This window comes from Anser cygnoides, chromosome 2 (assembly GCF_040182565.1).
Source record: "Anser cygnoides isolate HZ-2024a breed goose chromosome 2, Taihu_goose_T2T_genome, whole genome shotgun sequence".
Classification (NCBI taxonomy): domain Eukaryota; kingdom Metazoa; phylum Chordata; class Aves; order Anseriformes; family Anatidae; genus Anser; species Anser cygnoides.
The window spans coordinates 60,162,406-60,181,052 of NC_089874.1; the positions used below are offsets into that span (position 1 = coordinate 60,162,406).

Genomic DNA, 18,647 nt, shown 5'->3' on the forward strand with positions numbered 1-18,647 from the left:
GTTTTGTTTGCTCTCTTTTTGCTGGATGTCTTCTCTCTGCAGTTGCCTTTTGTCTTGCCATCCTGGATTTGTAGCTACAGGTATTCCAGTGCAACTTGGACATTGCCTTTTGCCCTTATTTTATGTAGCTACTTGACAGCAGGGTAAAATCCATTTGTACTCTGATCCCTGGTCTTTCATGTTTTTGTGACAAGTGGGCTGCTGGCTCTCACTCTGATCCCTTTCCCTGCACTGCTCCTTCTCTGGGCTGTACACAGGAAGCAATCACGCTTCCCTGGCCCTTCAGTCAGTGCTGAGTAGCTATCTAGTCCTTGGGAAAATGCCTCACGTTGGCATGTGATGGTCCATGCTGCCTGATAAACAACATACTTCTGTCTTCTGTGTCTTTAACATCAATCTCTGGGCTGTCTCTACTGCTGATGTTACTTTCGCAGGCATCCACAAGAAGATGCATTGCACTCGAATTCCCTTTTGGCACTGAATTACATGGTTGCTGCTGCAGGGCACGGTGGTGGGTGGCTGAGTTGAGGGTGTTGGGTTATGACCCCCATTGGGTTATGACTACTGCACTAGTTCCCTAAGCTTGTTGCTTGCCCTTGTGCTCTACAGAGGGTCTTCTTCATGGGGGTGGGAGCAGAAATCTGCTGCAAACATATAGCCCGAGTTACTGACAGTGAAAATCTGCCTTTCAGCACTTCTCCAGGTTTGCATTTATGGTTTTTCGTTGCCTTTTTTTTTGTTTTGTTTTGAAGCTGTAGAGATTGAAAATTACAAATTATGCCTTTGTACTCCAAATTCTGTTTTCATGAACAACATGCAGCAGACTTTTTTGGATCACCTCACATGGGACTCCAGGTGTGAAACACGTACCAGTCTCATGAGATAATTCCCAATCTTCTGGGATGACTGCCAGTCCCCCTGAGGCAATGTTACTTTTCCCAATCCAGCTGGAAGCGTGGGGTTACATCTGTGAGTTGCTTCATGTGATCTGATCAGCCCTGGGATTTGCCTCTGTTGTGTCCTCTGGGCTCTCGTAGCAAAGAAGCAAAGATGTCCTGATGGGCAGCAGCTTTGACCCCCAATGGAGAAACGCCTCGAGGTTGTTCTCAGAAAGGTTTCTGGGAGATCGGAGTTAGGAGGGTGTTTCTGGGGGGTGTTGATGGATTCTTAGTCACAGGCGTTGTGGACACATGCATGGCTCCTAGGTCTTGGTCCGAAACCCCACGCAGCAGTTCCCCATGCTGCTGACATCAGGACAGTCCCTGCTTACCATTTCTATTAAGTTTCCCCAATGATGCAGTTCTGCATCTACTCTGACTGTACCCCTGCCTGGAGGCTCTCGGCCCTTGGTGTGTTGTGCCGCCTCTGGAAAGATGGCTGCCTGTTCCTGTATCCCAGGGGTATCTTTCACAACCCCTGCTCTGGTGTTTTCCTTAATGCTTTCCGGTTTCTTGGGATGTTTTGGTATCATAATCTTGAATTGCTTCTCTGTTGTCAGCTCCTTCTGTAATAGCGATGTCATTAGTTACAGCCTCGGTGGCTGGGAGTCTCTCTAATGAATGGTTCAGTTTACCCAGCAGGCTGGGCTGGTGCCAGAGGTATTTGTGACCAGCCAAAGGTACTTGTGTGCTTGCCAAAAGGTACAGCGGAGGTTGTCAGGAGAGCCTCGCTAACTAACACCTTACATCTCGGTTCACTCTTTGGCACTGCTAGCGAGGAATGCTTTTGCCCCAAAGACCCTGTGGAGTACATTTATAATGACACAGGTTTTCAAACTGTGTAATGGTGCATGTCTGACATACCTGAAGTCTTCCTTGTCACTGCTGGGCTGGAAGGCACGGTGGGGATAAAGACATAGCTTTGCTAGCTCTTTCTTCAGAGACTCTGTCATGGATAATGGAGCTCCACATTTCAGCAGGTTCAGGTTGCCAACAGGGATCTGTTTTTAACCTTAGTTTATTCAAGGTGTCTGTCCTTGACATGCATCTGTATATTCAGTGCCTCCCTTTCATGCTGAGAATATCTGGCATCAAACTACACTCCTGTCCAAGGTTTGTCCTGTTCCGCATACATCTCTTTCTGTAAACCCCATGTGATAACATCTCCCGCTTGGTGGGTTTCTCACCACAGCAAGAATTCTCCCAATGACCCTTCAGTGTTTTCTCTGTGCACGACTAAGGTGTAGTTATATGCCCTCAGTCAGCTATATTGTCACTTTTCAGCATTTTTAGGATTGCATTGCAGCTGATTCCACTTTCCAGCTGGAATCAGATGGGTTGAACAGCACGCTTGCAAATATGGAAAGTTAAACGCTTAGCGACCTCCTTCTACAATGTGTGCATACTGATGATCTGTAACATCTGCTAAGATCTTGCTACTATCATCAGCAAAGCTCCTAACAATATACCTACCCAGAAAACGAGAGGATGACTACTTAAAGGTTGCAGAAGAAATAATACCAGTGAAGACATGGACACACAAAATTCAGCATAAGTGAACACAAGATGTGCAGTGGCTTGTACAGCCCCTTGGAGGTCAGTGCTAAGTATGTTTGCATAGCTAGCAAAACTAGAGCTGGTATGAAATCATGAATTGCCATACACAACCTACAAAGGCATCTCTATTATTATTATTATTATTATTATTATTATTATTATTGTTTTTGTTTTTGTTATTATTATATATACATATAGTAATTCGCTCTTTTTTTTTCTCTTTTTTTTCCCTCCCTATGGTAGCAGGTTACCCTTAAATCCTTCTATGGATTGGTTATTTCCTATTTCTTCCATCTGCCCTTGCTAGCTGGAAGTATTTCTTTGGAGCAGACGCTTTTTCCTCAATAGCCTCCTTGGGGTACTTGAATCTCACGTTTCACAGAAAACCGCAGGTTTCTTGAGGGGATCCAGGTTCATGTGTGGATACCATTATTCTTAGTCTGTAATAAAAGTATATTTTCCTCTTGATGGAGAGGGAAAAGATTGGTTGGAGGGGGATGAGAGAGGACCACTGTCTTTACATGGCCTCATTTCTCCTGGGGTGAGAGCCTGCTAATGCCCTTCCCAGCTGCCACAGGGCTCTCACGATGGTTCATGACAGCAGTGTCTCACTTGTGTCTTGTTCCTTTTCAGTAAGGGGACAGTCAGATGCTTTCCTTTCTCTTTCTTACCTCCCATGATCCACCCTGTGTACAGTTCCTGGTTCAATTCAATTCTTGGTTACTCTTCTTCACAGCTTGAACACTGATATCTGTCTTGAAATTCAGTTCTGTCTCTCCATGCTACCTGATTGCCTCCTATTCATGTTCTGTATCATTTAGCTTGAAAACAAATATTTTTATTTGCTATTGGACTTGCTGAAATAACCACTGCCACAATATTTAATGTACTTTATTTATGGTAGAAATCTAGAGAGAATTAAAAACATATCGAAGAAAAGCAATTGGAATTTACAAAACTCTGTGACTTTGATAATGCTTTTCTCTGAAAAATATTATCTGCAATATGTAAAATGAAATAAGCTTTTATTAAAACAATTGATCACAGAAATGCTAGGCCTGTGGCTAGCATTTTAGTTGAATGGACAGTCTGATTTTCTGGCACTTCCTCTGGCTCCTTCTCTTCCTCACTCCAGATGCTCTCCTCCAGCCTTTGGGAGGGTTGTGACCATCTTGCTGAAACACCAGCTCCCTGCGCCCTCTCTGCATCATTGATGGGAAGGAGAGGAGAGGAGAGGAGAGGAGAGGAGAGGAGAGGAGAGGAGAGGAGAGGAGAGGAGAGGAGAGGAGAGGAGAGGAGAGGAGAGGAGAGGAGAGGAGAGGAGAGGAGAGGAGAGGAGAGGAGAGGAGAGGAGAGGAGAGGAGAGGAGAGGAGAGGAGAGGAGAGGAGAGGAGAGGAGAGGAGAGGAGAGGAGAGGAGAGGAGAGGAGAGGAGAGGAGAGAAAAACCTTATAATCCTATGACATAGTCAGCTTTGATATGTGTTCTTGATGCTGAGAGACATGTAAAACCCACAAATCTTTTCTGTTTCAGCTGTTTGTCACAATAACTCCTGCATAGGCTTTCTGTAGAAATGATCAGTGAAACCCTAAGTCCCCTGAAGTCAACCGGAAAGCTCTTGTTTTCCTGGCTGGCAGAGGGCAACGACACTAGCACAGCTGTGGCAGTGACCCATTTCATTTTTTTTTCCTTGTGTATGTTACAGCACTGAATGTAGATTAATTTTTATTCCGTGTTCAGTCCCTTCCAATATATTATTGTTAAATATACAGTATCCGATTATCCTGAGTGCACGATAACTGCAAGTAGAATGGCATTAACTGCTCTAAACGAAAGTAATTTGATAGCTAATTACACAGGAGGGAAATGAACAAACCCCGAGTTAGCTAGAAATAGCTAAAAAGCAGGTATTTTGGATGGATTTAGATACAGAATTTTGCTTGACGCCACAATGCATCATCCTGCGTTTATAGCCTGTGTTATAAGAGTATAGCTGGCTGGGGGAAAATTAGCCTCCAAATTCATAATTTCCACTTTAATTACACTTTAGATTAATATTGTTCCTTGGAGTTTGGGGGTTTAGGGCAATTTTCTGGGACAATCTGAAGGAAACAAACTTCATCTGTAGAAAGACCATCCTTTATTCAGACACTTGGATAAAGACCCACCTAGAGAATCATTTTATTGTTTTAACCTTTATTCTGACTGCGTTTCTTGCTTTTGGAATACAAAAAGCAAGATACATATTTTGGGATACATAGCTTACACTAAAATTGTAGTAAGTGACTGGCCCATGTGGAGTCAAATTTAGTGAGCAGACATGAGTGCAGATTTGGGACTTAGCCGTCCTTTGGCCTGGACCAATAAAAGCATTTTCCACAGTGAGTGAATTGTTGTTAATGTGGAAGTTTTTCAGTGATCAAAACACTTAAGACGCGGCCACTTCTTCACAATGTCTCGATACGGATCCAAATTCACATTTGCGAGGGCGCCAGGTGAGCAAAAGCTGCTCATCCCCAGGGTTTGCAGGCCGCTCCCCAGGGCCAGGCGGTGACATGGTGGCTGTGCAGGGCAGGCCGAGGGCCGCCCCGGCCTCTCCCCTCAGAGCTCCTGGAGCCATGCCACCACCACACGCACCACATCGGCCTGCGCTGCCCCTGTTTTTTGGGGGGCGGGGAGCTTTCTCAAGTGTTGGGGCGAACGGGCCCGTTGCACTTTTTGTTGGGTCCCTGATGGTTTTTACGCCGTCATCTCAGACCCATCAGATCTGATGGAAAAACCTCTGACTGACATGTTGTCAGAGCAGGCGTTGGACCGGATCTGCTCTCGTGCTGATTATCATATTGGTGTGAAACTTGACTTCCTCGGAGTTACTCTGGAGTAGCAGCAGCATAATTGAAAGTGGAATCAGGCATCAGAGACGCCTTTATTCCTCCAGCTGAGGAGAAGTGAGTTATCAGTGTGAACATTTGAATGTGAATAAAGCTGAAGAAATGGAATTCTGTAGCCAAAGGCAGCAGCAAAACGCCTCTGCCAAAGTTTAACACAGGCTGGCGATTCTCTTTTATTCCTAAATTCAATACCGAGGAGGAGTACACCCTGTCACTTAGTGTATAAAATCACAATTAACGTGGGATAATGGTCTTTTAACAGGGAACCCTGTAGAACTGATTTATATCTCATAAAATATTACATTAAATGCTTCTCTTTCTTCTGACACTTCTGTTGTATTTTCCCCTCCTGCCTATGTTTTAAATGCAATTCTGTTGCTTGTTTCATGCTTGTGCAGACATGCAGGACAATGGAGGCAATGTAGGAAAAGGAGAATTTGGGCAAAACAGCCATTTTGCAGGGAGTGTGATCCTGTTGATGGAGCTCATCATTTTCTATTTGCTACCAACTTTTAAAGAAAAGTAATACAGTGAGGGATGGAGGACAAAAGATAAAGAAACAACCTGTGATCTCCCAGTCTTTTGCTTTCTCTTTCCTTTTTTCTTTGACAGATACAGGATTAAAACCCTAGTGTCACAAATTCTTGTGATAGCTATTAGAAACCCAGTCTGTGGTTGTTAGACCTGTGAAATCCCACCAAACATGAGGCAGACAAACAATGGGCAGCAATAATTCAGCAGGACCAACTGGATTGAAAGGGATGGCAAAAGTAGCAGCTCATTATTTACCTAACTCAGCATCGTCTACATAGGTCCACAAAGGGATTCTGACAATTGGTGCAATGCAAATATGTATCTAAGTGGAGTGAAATTGCTCCAGTTGTAAGGAGAATTTTGTCTAATAGTGTATTCACTGGTAATTTAAGGTAGCAACCTGGAATTCTTACCTGTGTCTTTGGTAAGGATTAAGTGGCTGAGGCTCTTGCATTCAGGAGTGCAGTAAAATCAGTCTATGGAGGACAACCCGCTTCTGTCAAATATTATCAAGCAATCAGATATAGCTGGTTTCAGTCTTGAGTTGTTCTTGCACATCATTCCATTTCAAGAAGTCTGGAAAAAATAGGCAGAATTTCTCACTGAAATAAACTGACATAACTCTACTGACTTAAGATGAAGCTACCCCAATTTGAGCCATGTAAGGATTTAGCTTGTGGTGAAATTCTCTACTGGATTTTTTTTTTTCTCCAAATACTCCACAAGATGTTCTGGTTTTACAACAGTTACTCAATGCCATATGACATTGGACAGGTTGGAAATTAGGAGAAATTTCTTCTCAGAAAGAGGGTTTAGGCATTGGAATATGCTGCCCAGGGAGGTGGTGGAGTCACCATTCCTGGGGGTGTTTAGGGAAAGTTTGGACGTGGTGCTTAGGGACATGGTTTAGTGGGTGATATTGGTGGTAAGGAGGATGGTTGGACCAGATGATCTTGGAGGTCTTTTCCAACTTTAATGATTCTGTGATTCTGTGACATAAAGGAGATATAAAAAGTAGAGGACTGCATCAGTTGATGTTGGCTTGCACCCTTCCCAATACAGTAAAGCAGGAGGGTCAGGCAAATTCAACTGTTGAAATATCAATGCTTTGTCATATGGGTTATACCAAAACATATCTTCTGTCTGCGTCATTTGGGGGATGCTCCAAAACCTGGTTAATGCTGCTGGCTCTGCCTTTATCAGATATGAAATAATACTTATTTGTTGATAAAATCCTTATTGGATAATAGGTGTAGACACAATGAATTGGTATTTAAAACTATTGCTCCGCTGTAAAGAAGGTTATCTGCATTTAGGAGCAGGAGCTGCTTGTCAAAGAACAGGAGCTCTGATGACTCTGTTATTAAATGAAAATCATGTCCCATTTTAACTTTCCTGTTCAACTTTAAAGGACTGAACAAATCAAACTGAATTTTGATCTAAATAAATGAGAATCCCAGCTGAGAGAGTTAAACAAATTCCTCCCAGGCCTTTCTAGACAGGATCAAGGCCATCTAACATTCTCCTGGTTCTTCAGACAAGAATATTCGCAGCTCTTAGAGATCTTCTTGCTGTGTATGTGCATATGGACATATGTGTTTTGACATTATGAATAGAAAGGGGAAATAGAGCAATATAAGTTGATGTGAAACTCAGGGTTGCAAGGAGGAAGGGACAACGCTGCTTCAGGATATTTTTTTTTCTCCTCCAGCAGCCAGTATATCGTAGTTGAAATCAAAACCCTACAGCAAACTCCCTGAAGGAAGCAGCATAATAAATAGGTCTTTAAGGTCCTTTCTGAATGACATGGAATGAATGCCCCTCTCTTTCCCCCTTTCCCCACCCAAGGTAGAATTGGAAAATGATTCTCCACGTAGAGAGAGACGTGATCTGCGCTAATGGCAGCAAATGAGAATGCCAGCTGCTGTCTCACCCTATCTCGCACCCCTGCCCTGCTCCCACCTCCCCACAGTCACTCTGACAGCAGTTTCATGCTTTATTTCAGGCTTACTGTTTGAATAATGATAATATGTCTTGCACTCCTGTAGCGTCTTTCATCTGAGGACTACAAAGCGTTTTCACAAACGTTAGCTCTATAGGGGTTCATTCTGCAGTGTGCTAAAGATGATCACAGAATGGACATAAAGTCATATAATCACACAGTTGATTATTTACCCCCTTGCAAATCTGTGTTATCTACATCCATATCCATCCCAGAACAAAAACTTTGTGACTATCTTTATAAGGTACAGTGCATATATGCATGTATAATGCATAGAACAGAATTCAAAGGAAAACTTAATGTGGTGATCCCAAGAGGAGGAGACCGATCATATTTATTAACTCCCTACTATACTATGAAAAATGGAAAATACTATGGTAATTGTGCTTCATTATCTAAGACAAGTTCGCATGAGTTCCACCAGGAAATTTTATCCTCTCTACAATTGGAATTAAAATTTCTGTGGCCTTGATGCAAAGTACCAGGACAATTCAACCCTGAATTGTGTGACACAGGAGAGGTTGAACATGCACCCTTGAAGCGAGGTCCTCTGTATTCTTGGAAAGTTTGAGATTCCTCATCCGAGCTATGCAGCTTGCAGTTCCCATCTAATCTAAACTGCATGTGAAGGGTTTTGTTGTGTTTTCCTGTTATTTTCATGCAGGGTAAGGCCAAATTCTGCCCTTTTTGCTGTTGATAAGCAAATTTTACTACTTGCAGTTCCCATAAACAAATATGAGTCTGCTTGTTATCTTTACCTCCCAAAGCCTCAAGTTTTTGCTGGAAAATTCCAGAACTGGGCTTTTACTAATCAATTGCAGTACTTCTTTTACATCAGCATAACAGGATCTCTCATGGTATGTCAGAATTTTAATTTCTCCTGCCTCCATCTCAGTACAAAAGGAGCTGAATAGAAATGAGAAATAGGCTAGCCAGACATTTTAGAACTCAAATTTAAAAAGGACTTGAGGTAGAAACAAAAATATGTAACCCAGCATATATATATATATATATTTTTTTTTACAGTTTAGCTATTGACTCACTTGACCATGTCACTTAGGTCAGGTTTTTCAAAAGAATTGATGAATTTTGGCTCTTTCCATGTTTAGTGCCCTAATGAAAACTCACTGAACCCAATTTTCATCACCATTTTTCAAGGTTATTTTGTGCTCAACAGCCATAACTGGGCACTGTGTTTTGACAAGAACCTGTGCTCACTTAGCAACCTATCTAAAGCCCAGGTAACGCACATAATCCTTAGGGTATCCCATGTATTTCGATTCCTTAAGGGAAAGATGAGTTCCACAATGAGTTCTGTCATTTTATGTGTTTGGAGACCATGGAGTTTTCTGGAGAAAGCAGATGAGGAGAAGTGTATTACAACAAGCCAGCCCTTTTGAAATATTTGAGAGGTCTTAGAAGAGAGAGTCAATGGCCCTGCAGACTGCCATTCAGCCTGGCATTGCAGATTGATCAGAGGAGTGAGTCCTGGATCCGCAGGAGATCTCGGAGATCTCAGCACAACTCAGAGGAGGTGCTTTCTCAGCTGCAAAACTGAGGGACCTGCAGGGGTGCTTGAAGCTTGACCACAGTGTGCCCAAGAGGTGATAATTTTCCAGACAGAAGAAGATGCATGTAGATTATTTGTTACTTTCAAATCAATTTCTTTAAAAGTTTTTCTTTCAATATCCTTTTACTTTTAGGGTGATGACTATGTCACGTTATGCCTGTGATCATAGTAGGCCAGTAGCCACGGGGACCTGGATTTGGTCTGCCCTTACAGAGGGCACCACAGCTAGATCCCAGTCTAGGAGAGAAAAATTTCTACCCCAGGGGTCTGGAAGAGGATGAGGTAAACTTGCAAAAGGGAAAAGGAAAAGAGCTTCAACTAGCCTGTAGCCATGCAAATCCATAACCAATGATATATAGGACATTGTTGTGATGAAATGTAAATCTTTTTTAGCTGGATGGTCAAAACAGGATTGGTACCTGGCGTTGACACTGTGAGACAAGGGCATATTAGTAACATGCTGTCTGCATTTGTCAAAACCCTTTTTAATTCGTGGGTCTGTCTGTTGATTGAATTCTGCATGCTTGCTGTTCCCCAAAAAACAGCTCCCAAAATAAGGCAAAAAAAACCTCAGGAGTTAGCACTACACCTCTGTTGATCCAGACAGGAAAACCATTTCAGGCTTTTCTCCACTGGACTTTAGTTAGCCTAACCTACCTTCCCAGTGCTATGTTATTTGTGACTGCTGCCAGGAAAATGGGTCATACTGAAACACAGGCAATTCCTAGAGCATGGCTTAAACTTAGACCAAACTGGGATTTCTTTCTTCAGAAAAGTCTAGTAGTCCTTTTCAAAAAAGTGGACAAATTTTCATAGAAAATTCTGACTTGGAAACGTGTCTTGTGGCCCTGTGACTCTTAAAAACACCTGCCCGGGATGTGCTCCAACTGTTCCTCTCCAAATGCTTGCCTCCAGCCATTTCTCATTTGTGGACCTACAGAAGGTTTCCCAGGTAGGTGTGAGCCCCTGTATAGTGCCACTGAGCCTGGTAACTGGCTTTCCAAAAACCATATTAATTTCACGCGGATGTTCTGGTTTTTTTTGCACTCTTTGTACACCTCTGCAGGTTCATTCTCCCCTGCGCAGGAATCATCCTCTCCCTCCCCTCTGTGTTTGGACGGTGCACAAGTCAGGGTGCTTTGCTCTCTGCCCTTGGGTGCTCTCGCAGCATCGCTGTTTTCCTAGGAGGACGATGGTGGGTTCCTCTCCTCTGTGCCAGGCTCAGGGCTTCGGGGGCTTCCCTCTGGCTGTCTGAGCCCTGCTGATTTCAGTGGGAGGTGGGAATGCCCTGCACCTTTTCTGAAAAGACAGGAACATCCCCCTGGCAAAGGATATCAAGAAACATGTGCTTTTTACCATTGCAAAATGGTCCAAAATTAGCCTTTAAAAGCCCTAAATTACCACAGTAAGCCAAGGAATTTGCATTTGTAAAGTACATGCCCGAGGTGCAGAACACATTAACAAAATACACAAATAAACAAAGCTGTTCAAAACCAAATGCAATTATACATTCAGGGCAAGGTGCCATGGAAATCCACGTCAGTTGTGCACGTATGTTTGAAGGAAACGTTTGGCCCCGAGTCCAAACTGTTTTGTTTCCCCCTCAGGGAAAATATACTAGAAAATATTGCTGCTATTTTGTTGTTTACAAAGTAGCAGTCGCTAAGGAAATGAATGGTTTGAAATGCTTTTTGCACTGGACATGCCTAGTGTGCAGAGTGCACATCTGAGAACTGCTTTTTTTCCTGAGAGATGCGTGCTTGAGTGCACACCTCTGTCTGTGGCCATGCTAAGAGCTGTTGCTTGTGCAAGGAGGATGCCAGCAGGCACTGTGAGGCTATTTAGGTACTGAATCTCCCATTTCCACACACACCCTTCCAGCCCACTCAGGCATTTAAAGGAATACAACATATCTGTGCAACCATTATATGCAGGTATCTATCACCCAGCCTCTTTATCGTGGCACTTCTAAAATCCCAAGAAGCTAGTGATGGTGCAAGAACGTTGTAACAATATGGAAATTCATTTCAGTTATCTTCCTGGAGGCTGTCCTGTGGATGTGTGTGACCTTGGAGCAGAATCATTTTTCGGATATATGTCCCCATATACCATGGTTGGCTTTGATTTGGGCACAGCGCAGCCACTCATGACATTTTCCATCGCTCTTGTGCTTTTCCAGCAGGAGTGTGGGGCCTTCCTGAAGGTAGTGGAAAAATGAAACTTTCACAGTCCCTGCGTGACGTAGAGGAGAATTAACTTCAAGCTGTAGAAGGGTAGAGACAGAGAATCGTCTCCAGATTTCTTCGGAGCTGTGACACGAAGCCTAAATCAGATCTCTGAATCTCTCTCATGTTTCTTAACCACACAGCAGCTTTCCAGCTGCTGTTCAATTGCACTTCTCACTGGGGAAGGAGCAGGCAGGTTTCTGGCCTGAAAACCTGTTAGAAGTGCGCTGCAACTACTGAATTGAGGATATATGCCCAAGAGTTACAACGAACCTGGGCCCAAGACTGCAGTGTTGCACGATATTTGCTTTTATTTGTATAACTGCTTCCTGAGACCAAAACATTCAATTTTTAAATCATGAGAAAGGGTTTCTTTGGTTAATAGTTTAAGAAGTAAAGAAATGGAAAAAGAATGGCTGCTCAGATTTTTTAAAGAGCCACTGAGGTTTCAGAGCTCTTGCGGTTCGTGGGGTTAATTTTCAAACCGAGGCCTTTGAAAAAAACAGCTTCCTAATAAAATTTTGAAATTTGGAAGCTGCCATTCTCTGGAGTTTTTAGGGAACTTAGTTTATTAAGTCATTTCGCCACTAACATTTCTCCGCAGTGACCATACTGCCCTATGAGAAGGACCTTGCGGTGACCGTGGAGTGTACTGGTTCACCCGCAGCTGAGGGCCAGAGGGTCAGAGAAAGTGCTTTAGTTGCTTCGTTTATCCCTTCTGTTTTGTGAGGAGCAAGTTGCTTTAAGCCAGCTCCGCTCAGCCCAAGGCCCTGTTTAGACATGAGAGTCATATCTCACTGATCCAGCGACTCCCAGCTTGCAGCAGCTTTGCCTTACACCGGTGTCTCGTGCTTGCGGAATGAATCGCTGAGGCTCATGCCATTTTGACAGAAAGCTTAAAGCAGCTCAGCAAGTCAGAGTGAGCCTTACTGTGCTAGGGCACACGGGGTCTGATCTGCTAAACTTCGGGCCACGCAGCTCAGCATAATTGTGCTCTTTCTCTTTGCAATTCCTCGAATGGTTTGCTTATATATATGTTTTTCTCCCTATCTGACTAATAAGATTTTTCAAGGCTCAAAAGCCACGCAGCCTTGAAAGAAATCCTTTCTTAGTTGCTTAACAAAGATATGGCTGGATTTTCCACAGTGAATGTGGGTAGCTGTCACATTAACCTCTGAAACTGTTGTCGGGGTTGTGGGCTTATTCTAGAGGAGGGCAGAGAAAAATAATGCTTTGCCCTTTTCAGAACAATGCTCGTTTGAAGACGGAGTGAAGTGTTAAAATTACAGCCAGCAATATTTGTAAGGCTTAGGGGCTTTTTCACCTCAGAGGGCCTCTCAGCTGATATCATCTTTGTTTCACCTGGAGGAAAAAGAAAGGCGGGAGGTGCAATGCTGCAATTCGCAGGTCTGCGCTCAGCGCTGCGGTACGAACCTCACCTCCCCAGGCTGGGACCCAGCCCGGGTCACTGCCTCCCAGCCGTGCTCAGGGCTGCGCTTCCCCCCCTGCACAGCCCCCAGCATGGTTACGGGTCATTTCCTCCCGTCTGGGGTCAGGTACACCAACAGAAATAATCCGCGAGATTGTACCACAAGGCCTTGGTCCTCCCCGGAGACCTGCTGGGATCCCGCAGAGGCAGTGCTGCCGATGAAAGGCAGCAGCAGCAGTCCCCCCACTCGCTGCGTTTCGTCAGCCCTCTAACCCTTGGTGAAGAAGGTGTACGAAATACGAAAAGTAAAGTGGTAAGCTTTAGGGCTGTGTTGTTCCTGCAGGAGTCCCGTAGTGTGTTGCTGGTGCCATCCCAGAAGGAAGCTGTTTCTAATGGGCAAGGGTTTATTCTTATGTGGAAAAGAAAAATGCTTCTCTTTGGTGGTGTGAGCACTGAGTGCCACTGCTGGAGTAAGGACTTGTAATAGGGGTTAATATTTAAAAGACAGATTTTTTGTTAAATATCAGTGCAAAACCATTCCTTTTTTTTTTTTCCTTCCCTTTCTTCTTCATTGGAAACTGCTACAAGAAACTAAATATGTATAAATCCTTAAACGTGGACGAAATGGAAGTGAAAACAGTCACAGAAGCTAGCCTGAAGCCTGTTTGCCCTGGCGCCAGGAACATGTCTCCTGAAGCTTCAGTTGTAGCTCTTGTTGTAGCACAGTTTGCGGATCCGCAGAATAATAAACTCAGAGATAACAAGCCACCCTTATCCCAGCTTTGAACAGGAGCAGTAGATGCTGACAGTGCTCACCAGCGCCTGATGCTGATCCGGACTTCTTAAATTTCGAGCTTTACCCACATTCAGCCTACCAAGGGGGGATCATCACAAAGCCACACTGCTGAGATCTACCTTGCAAACGGTGCTTAAGACTAAGAATCAGACATACACACAGCCTACTAAGTTAAGTTAATGCTAGTGGTCTGGAAAGGCAAAAGGATCTAAGAAATACAGTGTTAAAGCTAAACTCTCCATCTTTAACCCTGTCCTTCAGACCCTATGTTTTCTGCTCTTGGTAGGGGACATTTGTAGTGATTTTGAGGATCCCTGGTAATTTGGGAGCTGTTTGTTAACTCTTTTTACCCGGTCTGAGCTTGCTGATAAAGCATATGCGATAATCTCTACAATTAATGAGTTAATGGTGAATATTCAGGGCAAGAATCTCAATGCATTCGAGATTTCTATTAATTTTGTTTTCCTGCTCTTTGAAGGGTGAGGGAGTAGAGAGACTGCTTTGGCTACTCCCTAATATTTAATCTTAAAGATTTTGGGGAGTTAAAAATACTGGCACAAAATGTATTTAATCAGAATACAAACAATACTGTATTTTTTTTCCTCTCTACCAAGAATGCATTTTAGCAGTTTCTTACAAGCAAAATGACAGTGCAGGCACAATGTAATAATTTATCACGTAGAAGACTTTGGAAACAGTTTCTGTTCAAAGATATTGTACTGTTTTAAACCCTGGGTATCTGCTTTGTATATTGAAGCCAGGAAGTGCAACTTTCTTTCTCTCCACCTCCTGGTATGCTGAGGGCAGACGTTCAGCGGTGGTCACAAGGGATGGATTGATCCAAAGAGGCCTGTGACATTTCACACCGACTGGAAATATGCTACAGTCTCTCTCTGCATGCTTTGCATCATCATTACTCAGTGGATCATGACTCTGCAGGCTATACAGCTCAGCACTGCGAAAGTCCTAAAATTTCCAGTCTATTCCAGTCAATGCAGAGTGTTCCCGGTGTGCCTTCACCTCCCTCTTACAATCCCAGACATCTCAGTTATTGGCATCTTTGCCCTGGTGGCCATTCCACAGCCTAACATATCCCACTGCCAGGAAACTCCTCTGTAATTTTTCTCTCTCTTTTTTTTTTTTTTTCCAACATTTCCCTGTCTTTTGAGGTACAGCCCTGTGCTCCCTGCTGGCCCCTCTCAGCTTGGCCTTCAGCTCCTGCAGATAGCTGTGCTCTCCCTTTGTGCAGCCTCCGCACCCAGCGCTCAGGATGTCAGGATGTGCTCTGAGGAACAGCTCTCTCTTCCCTCCGGAGTTTTGCTGCCCTCCTCAGAATTCTTTCCAGCTACTTTGGTCTTTCAGGTAACGACATGCCCAGAAATTAAGCCTGCATTCCAGCGTCTGAAATGAAGCTTCTGGTGACTCAACCCAAAACGGCTTTGGTCTGTTTCACTACTGTATTACTCTTTACTGCGTGTCCAATTTGCTGCACGCTATTACTATTAAATCTCTGTTGACATTACTGCTTTCCAGGTTTCTCCCTCCCATTGTGTGACTATTTCCCATCTGGGCTTTTCTCATGTGGGAAATATTCACACAAATTCAAGACTTCAGCAGAGCTTCCCAGCTGCATTAGGCATTTCACCAATAAATCACTGTTTCCTGTGGAAGAAGAGAAAACTGACTGAAACGGCCTTTCAAATCCCACATGCAGCGATAGCTCACCCTTCTCTATTCCCTTACTCCCAAATCCTGTGTAATGTCACCAGCAAAAATTTAAATAGAAAATTGAATCAAGCAGGATTTCAGGGAGGATTCGAAGTTTCAGCGCTAACAGTTGGCGAGGATCCACACACTACCTCTGAAAGACATTAAAAAGCTAGCTACAAAAACAACGCTGAGTTTATTTTTGCTGTGTTAACTCAAGGTTACGATCTGCTGTACAGCCACCAGGATCATTTCCCTGTCCCTTACGCTTTGGCGAAGGTGGTGCTATAATTTAATGTTGTTTAGATGTGTTGGAGCTGATTTAGACACCTGGCCACTCTGCAGCGTAGCTACAGGTGATAAGAGGTGCTCAGGAGTGACAGCCCCTTCCCGGTGGGGTGCAAGACCTGGAACCCTTCTGAAAACCGAGCAGTTCCCACAGGACATTGCCTGTCTGACTTCAGCCCTGATTATGAAGGGAGAGTATGTCATCTGGAGTCCATCTGTGTCACCAGCAAGGATGTGAAGATGGCCAAGCTAGTTCAGACCCATCTAGCCCAGTGCTCTGTCCCCAGCAGTGACCCCAAGAAGGTAAGGGTGAGAGCAGGGCAAGCACATTTGATAGTTCTTTTCTTTCAGCCTCTGTCTATTTTCAGCTCAGGGGATTTCCTGGCCCTGAAGAGGCTTCTCTGTTTTTGTAACCCAGGGGATTTCTATTTCAAGCACTTGTCCACTTTCCCCTCAAGCCTACTTAAACTTTTTGCATTCATGCAGCTCTTCAGTAAAAGCTCTACAGAGTCTCTAATTGCTGTGTAAAAAAAGTGCTTCTCCATGTGGCAAACCTGGCTTCTGCTAACTTCACCTGGCTCTTGCCTTGGAAGAGGGAGTGAGCCATCACTCACCATCCAGCCACCACTCCCTCCCACTCTGGATTTTTCAGACCTTCTTCATATCCCCACCAAATGCAGGCAGAAGAGTTCTTTGACTACTCAGTGATTCCCCATATGAAAGCCATTTCATACATTTGATTGTTCTGGTTTCCTTCCTTTGAATCCCTCTTCCAGTTCAAGTTGGGCGCAGTATTGAAAGTAGGGAGGAGTAAAGGAACCACACACCGGCACAGTGAGGTTTCCTAGTTTGCTTTTTATTTTCCAGACATTTTCACTGACTTGAATTCCCTTTGGATTGGCTATGCAGATCATTTTAGCTCCATGTGCTGACAACAATGTGCAACAGCCTGTGTTGCAGGAGAAAAGAAAGCTGTGCTGGCTGGTTGCTGCTGGAATAAAGTGTATTAGCAATAGATCAGATCTGAGATGTGAGATTGCAAATACAATTCAAACCAGTTCCTGGATTTCTTAGCTAGAGGAATAGCTGTAAACTAAGCAATTCCGAGGGCTTAAGCACTGGCTCAAGTTCAGTCACTGGCACTGTTCTTTGTGTGCTGCTGGGCATGATTTTGGCCTGCACCAACCTGCCCTCTCCCAGGCAGCTCCTGAGCGTGCATCAAGAGTTAGCACAGGCCAGGGATGGTTCCCAAAGCAGTCTGGCTGCAACTCCAGTGCAGCTAGAGCCTTCCTCTGTGATATTTAGGGGATAAAAGAGATCAATATAATGAACACAGGCAAACTGTGCCAGCTGGACTCAGAGCCAGGGAATGGGCCCTGGCCATACCTAGAAGCTTCCTGCTGGGGACACAGCCAGGCATCCCCACAGCAGCGAGGGCAAAATCTAGGATGGGTGTGGAGATGGCTAGACCTGGCTGTGGGGTGCCAAGGGGTCTGTACCAGCATCGGTCATGCCTTGTGTGTTTTGGGGAAACACTGAACATCTGTCACTAGAGCTTTCCACCTCCCACTTTCCTCAAGCATTCAAAATTGGAGATGATTAATTTATTCTTGATGAGAAGATGTATACTTTTATTTTACTTCAGTACACGAAAGAGTCCATGCTGGGGGGAGATGTTGATTTAACTCATTTGGTTGCTAACCCAGTTTAAGGAAATCCATATCAAACCTGCGTGGAAAGCAGTCATGAGTGCTGATTGCTTATGACTATGAAGAAACCCTATCCCTGTACTTTATGCAGGTAAACACAGCTTGGATGTAGAGAGGTACAAACCTTCACCGTTTGCCTCAGAGGTGTGTTACTCCAAAGCATTTCAACTTCTTTAGCTGTTGTTCCCACTGCCATGCTCCCTTTGCTGATCTATCCTAATGTATTTCCTCTCTCTCAATTGCAGAAGCACTAGCAGTATAAAAACAAATTTCCATTTAAATTTTTTTACCATCTGGGGTAACAAATAATACATAAGGTAACTGTAGTGGAAAGCGATGAGGGACAGGAAGTTTCTCATTTATTGCAGTTAATTTACACTGCGCACCAAGAGCATTTACATACAGTTAATGCACTGTTGGCACTGTTCCCCTGTTGTTTGTGTGGATCTTTCATACAGCAATGGGGAGAAGGGAGTATTTGAACAGATAAAAGAAATTAGGCACAGGGAGCAGAGGTTCAGGTGTATGTAAAAAAAAAACTTCAAGTGCTGGCAGAGACTGAAATAAAGTCTTCTGGAGGAGGGTTGCTTTGGATGTTTTGTGAAGAGTTGTTTTTATAAAAACTGTTGAAATAATGACCAGATTATTTATGGTTACCAGTTCAGTGAGGGGAGGCCAACATTCCCAGAAAATGATTTGTTTGCTTTAGTCATCAGTCATTTATTTTATAACTGTAATGTACAAAGAAGCTAAAAGTATGTTAAATACCTAAAATCAAGAACTCAGGAGCTGGGAAATGCCAAAATTGTGGTTACTGATTGAAAACATGGATAAAATGGGATGATTTGGAAGTGGTGGAGGCAGCACATGCTGGGGGAGCAGTAAGAAGTGGGTGTTTCATCCTCAGGTAAAGTGGTGCTTGCCTTTCTACAGCTTTAAAATGTTAGTATATAATCCACAAACACTTTTGTTAGCCTGAGTCTGAAAAAGAAGTCCTTTCAT

General features: G+C 43.8%; 1 long non-coding RNA gene across 1 annotated transcript in view; it reads left to right on the plus strand.

Annotated features, from left to right (window-relative positions):
• LOC106042890 (uncharacterized) overlaps positions 1 to 18,647 on the plus strand; it is a 142,951-nt gene that overhangs the window by 79,904 nt on the left and 44,400 nt on the right. The window lies entirely within an intron of this gene.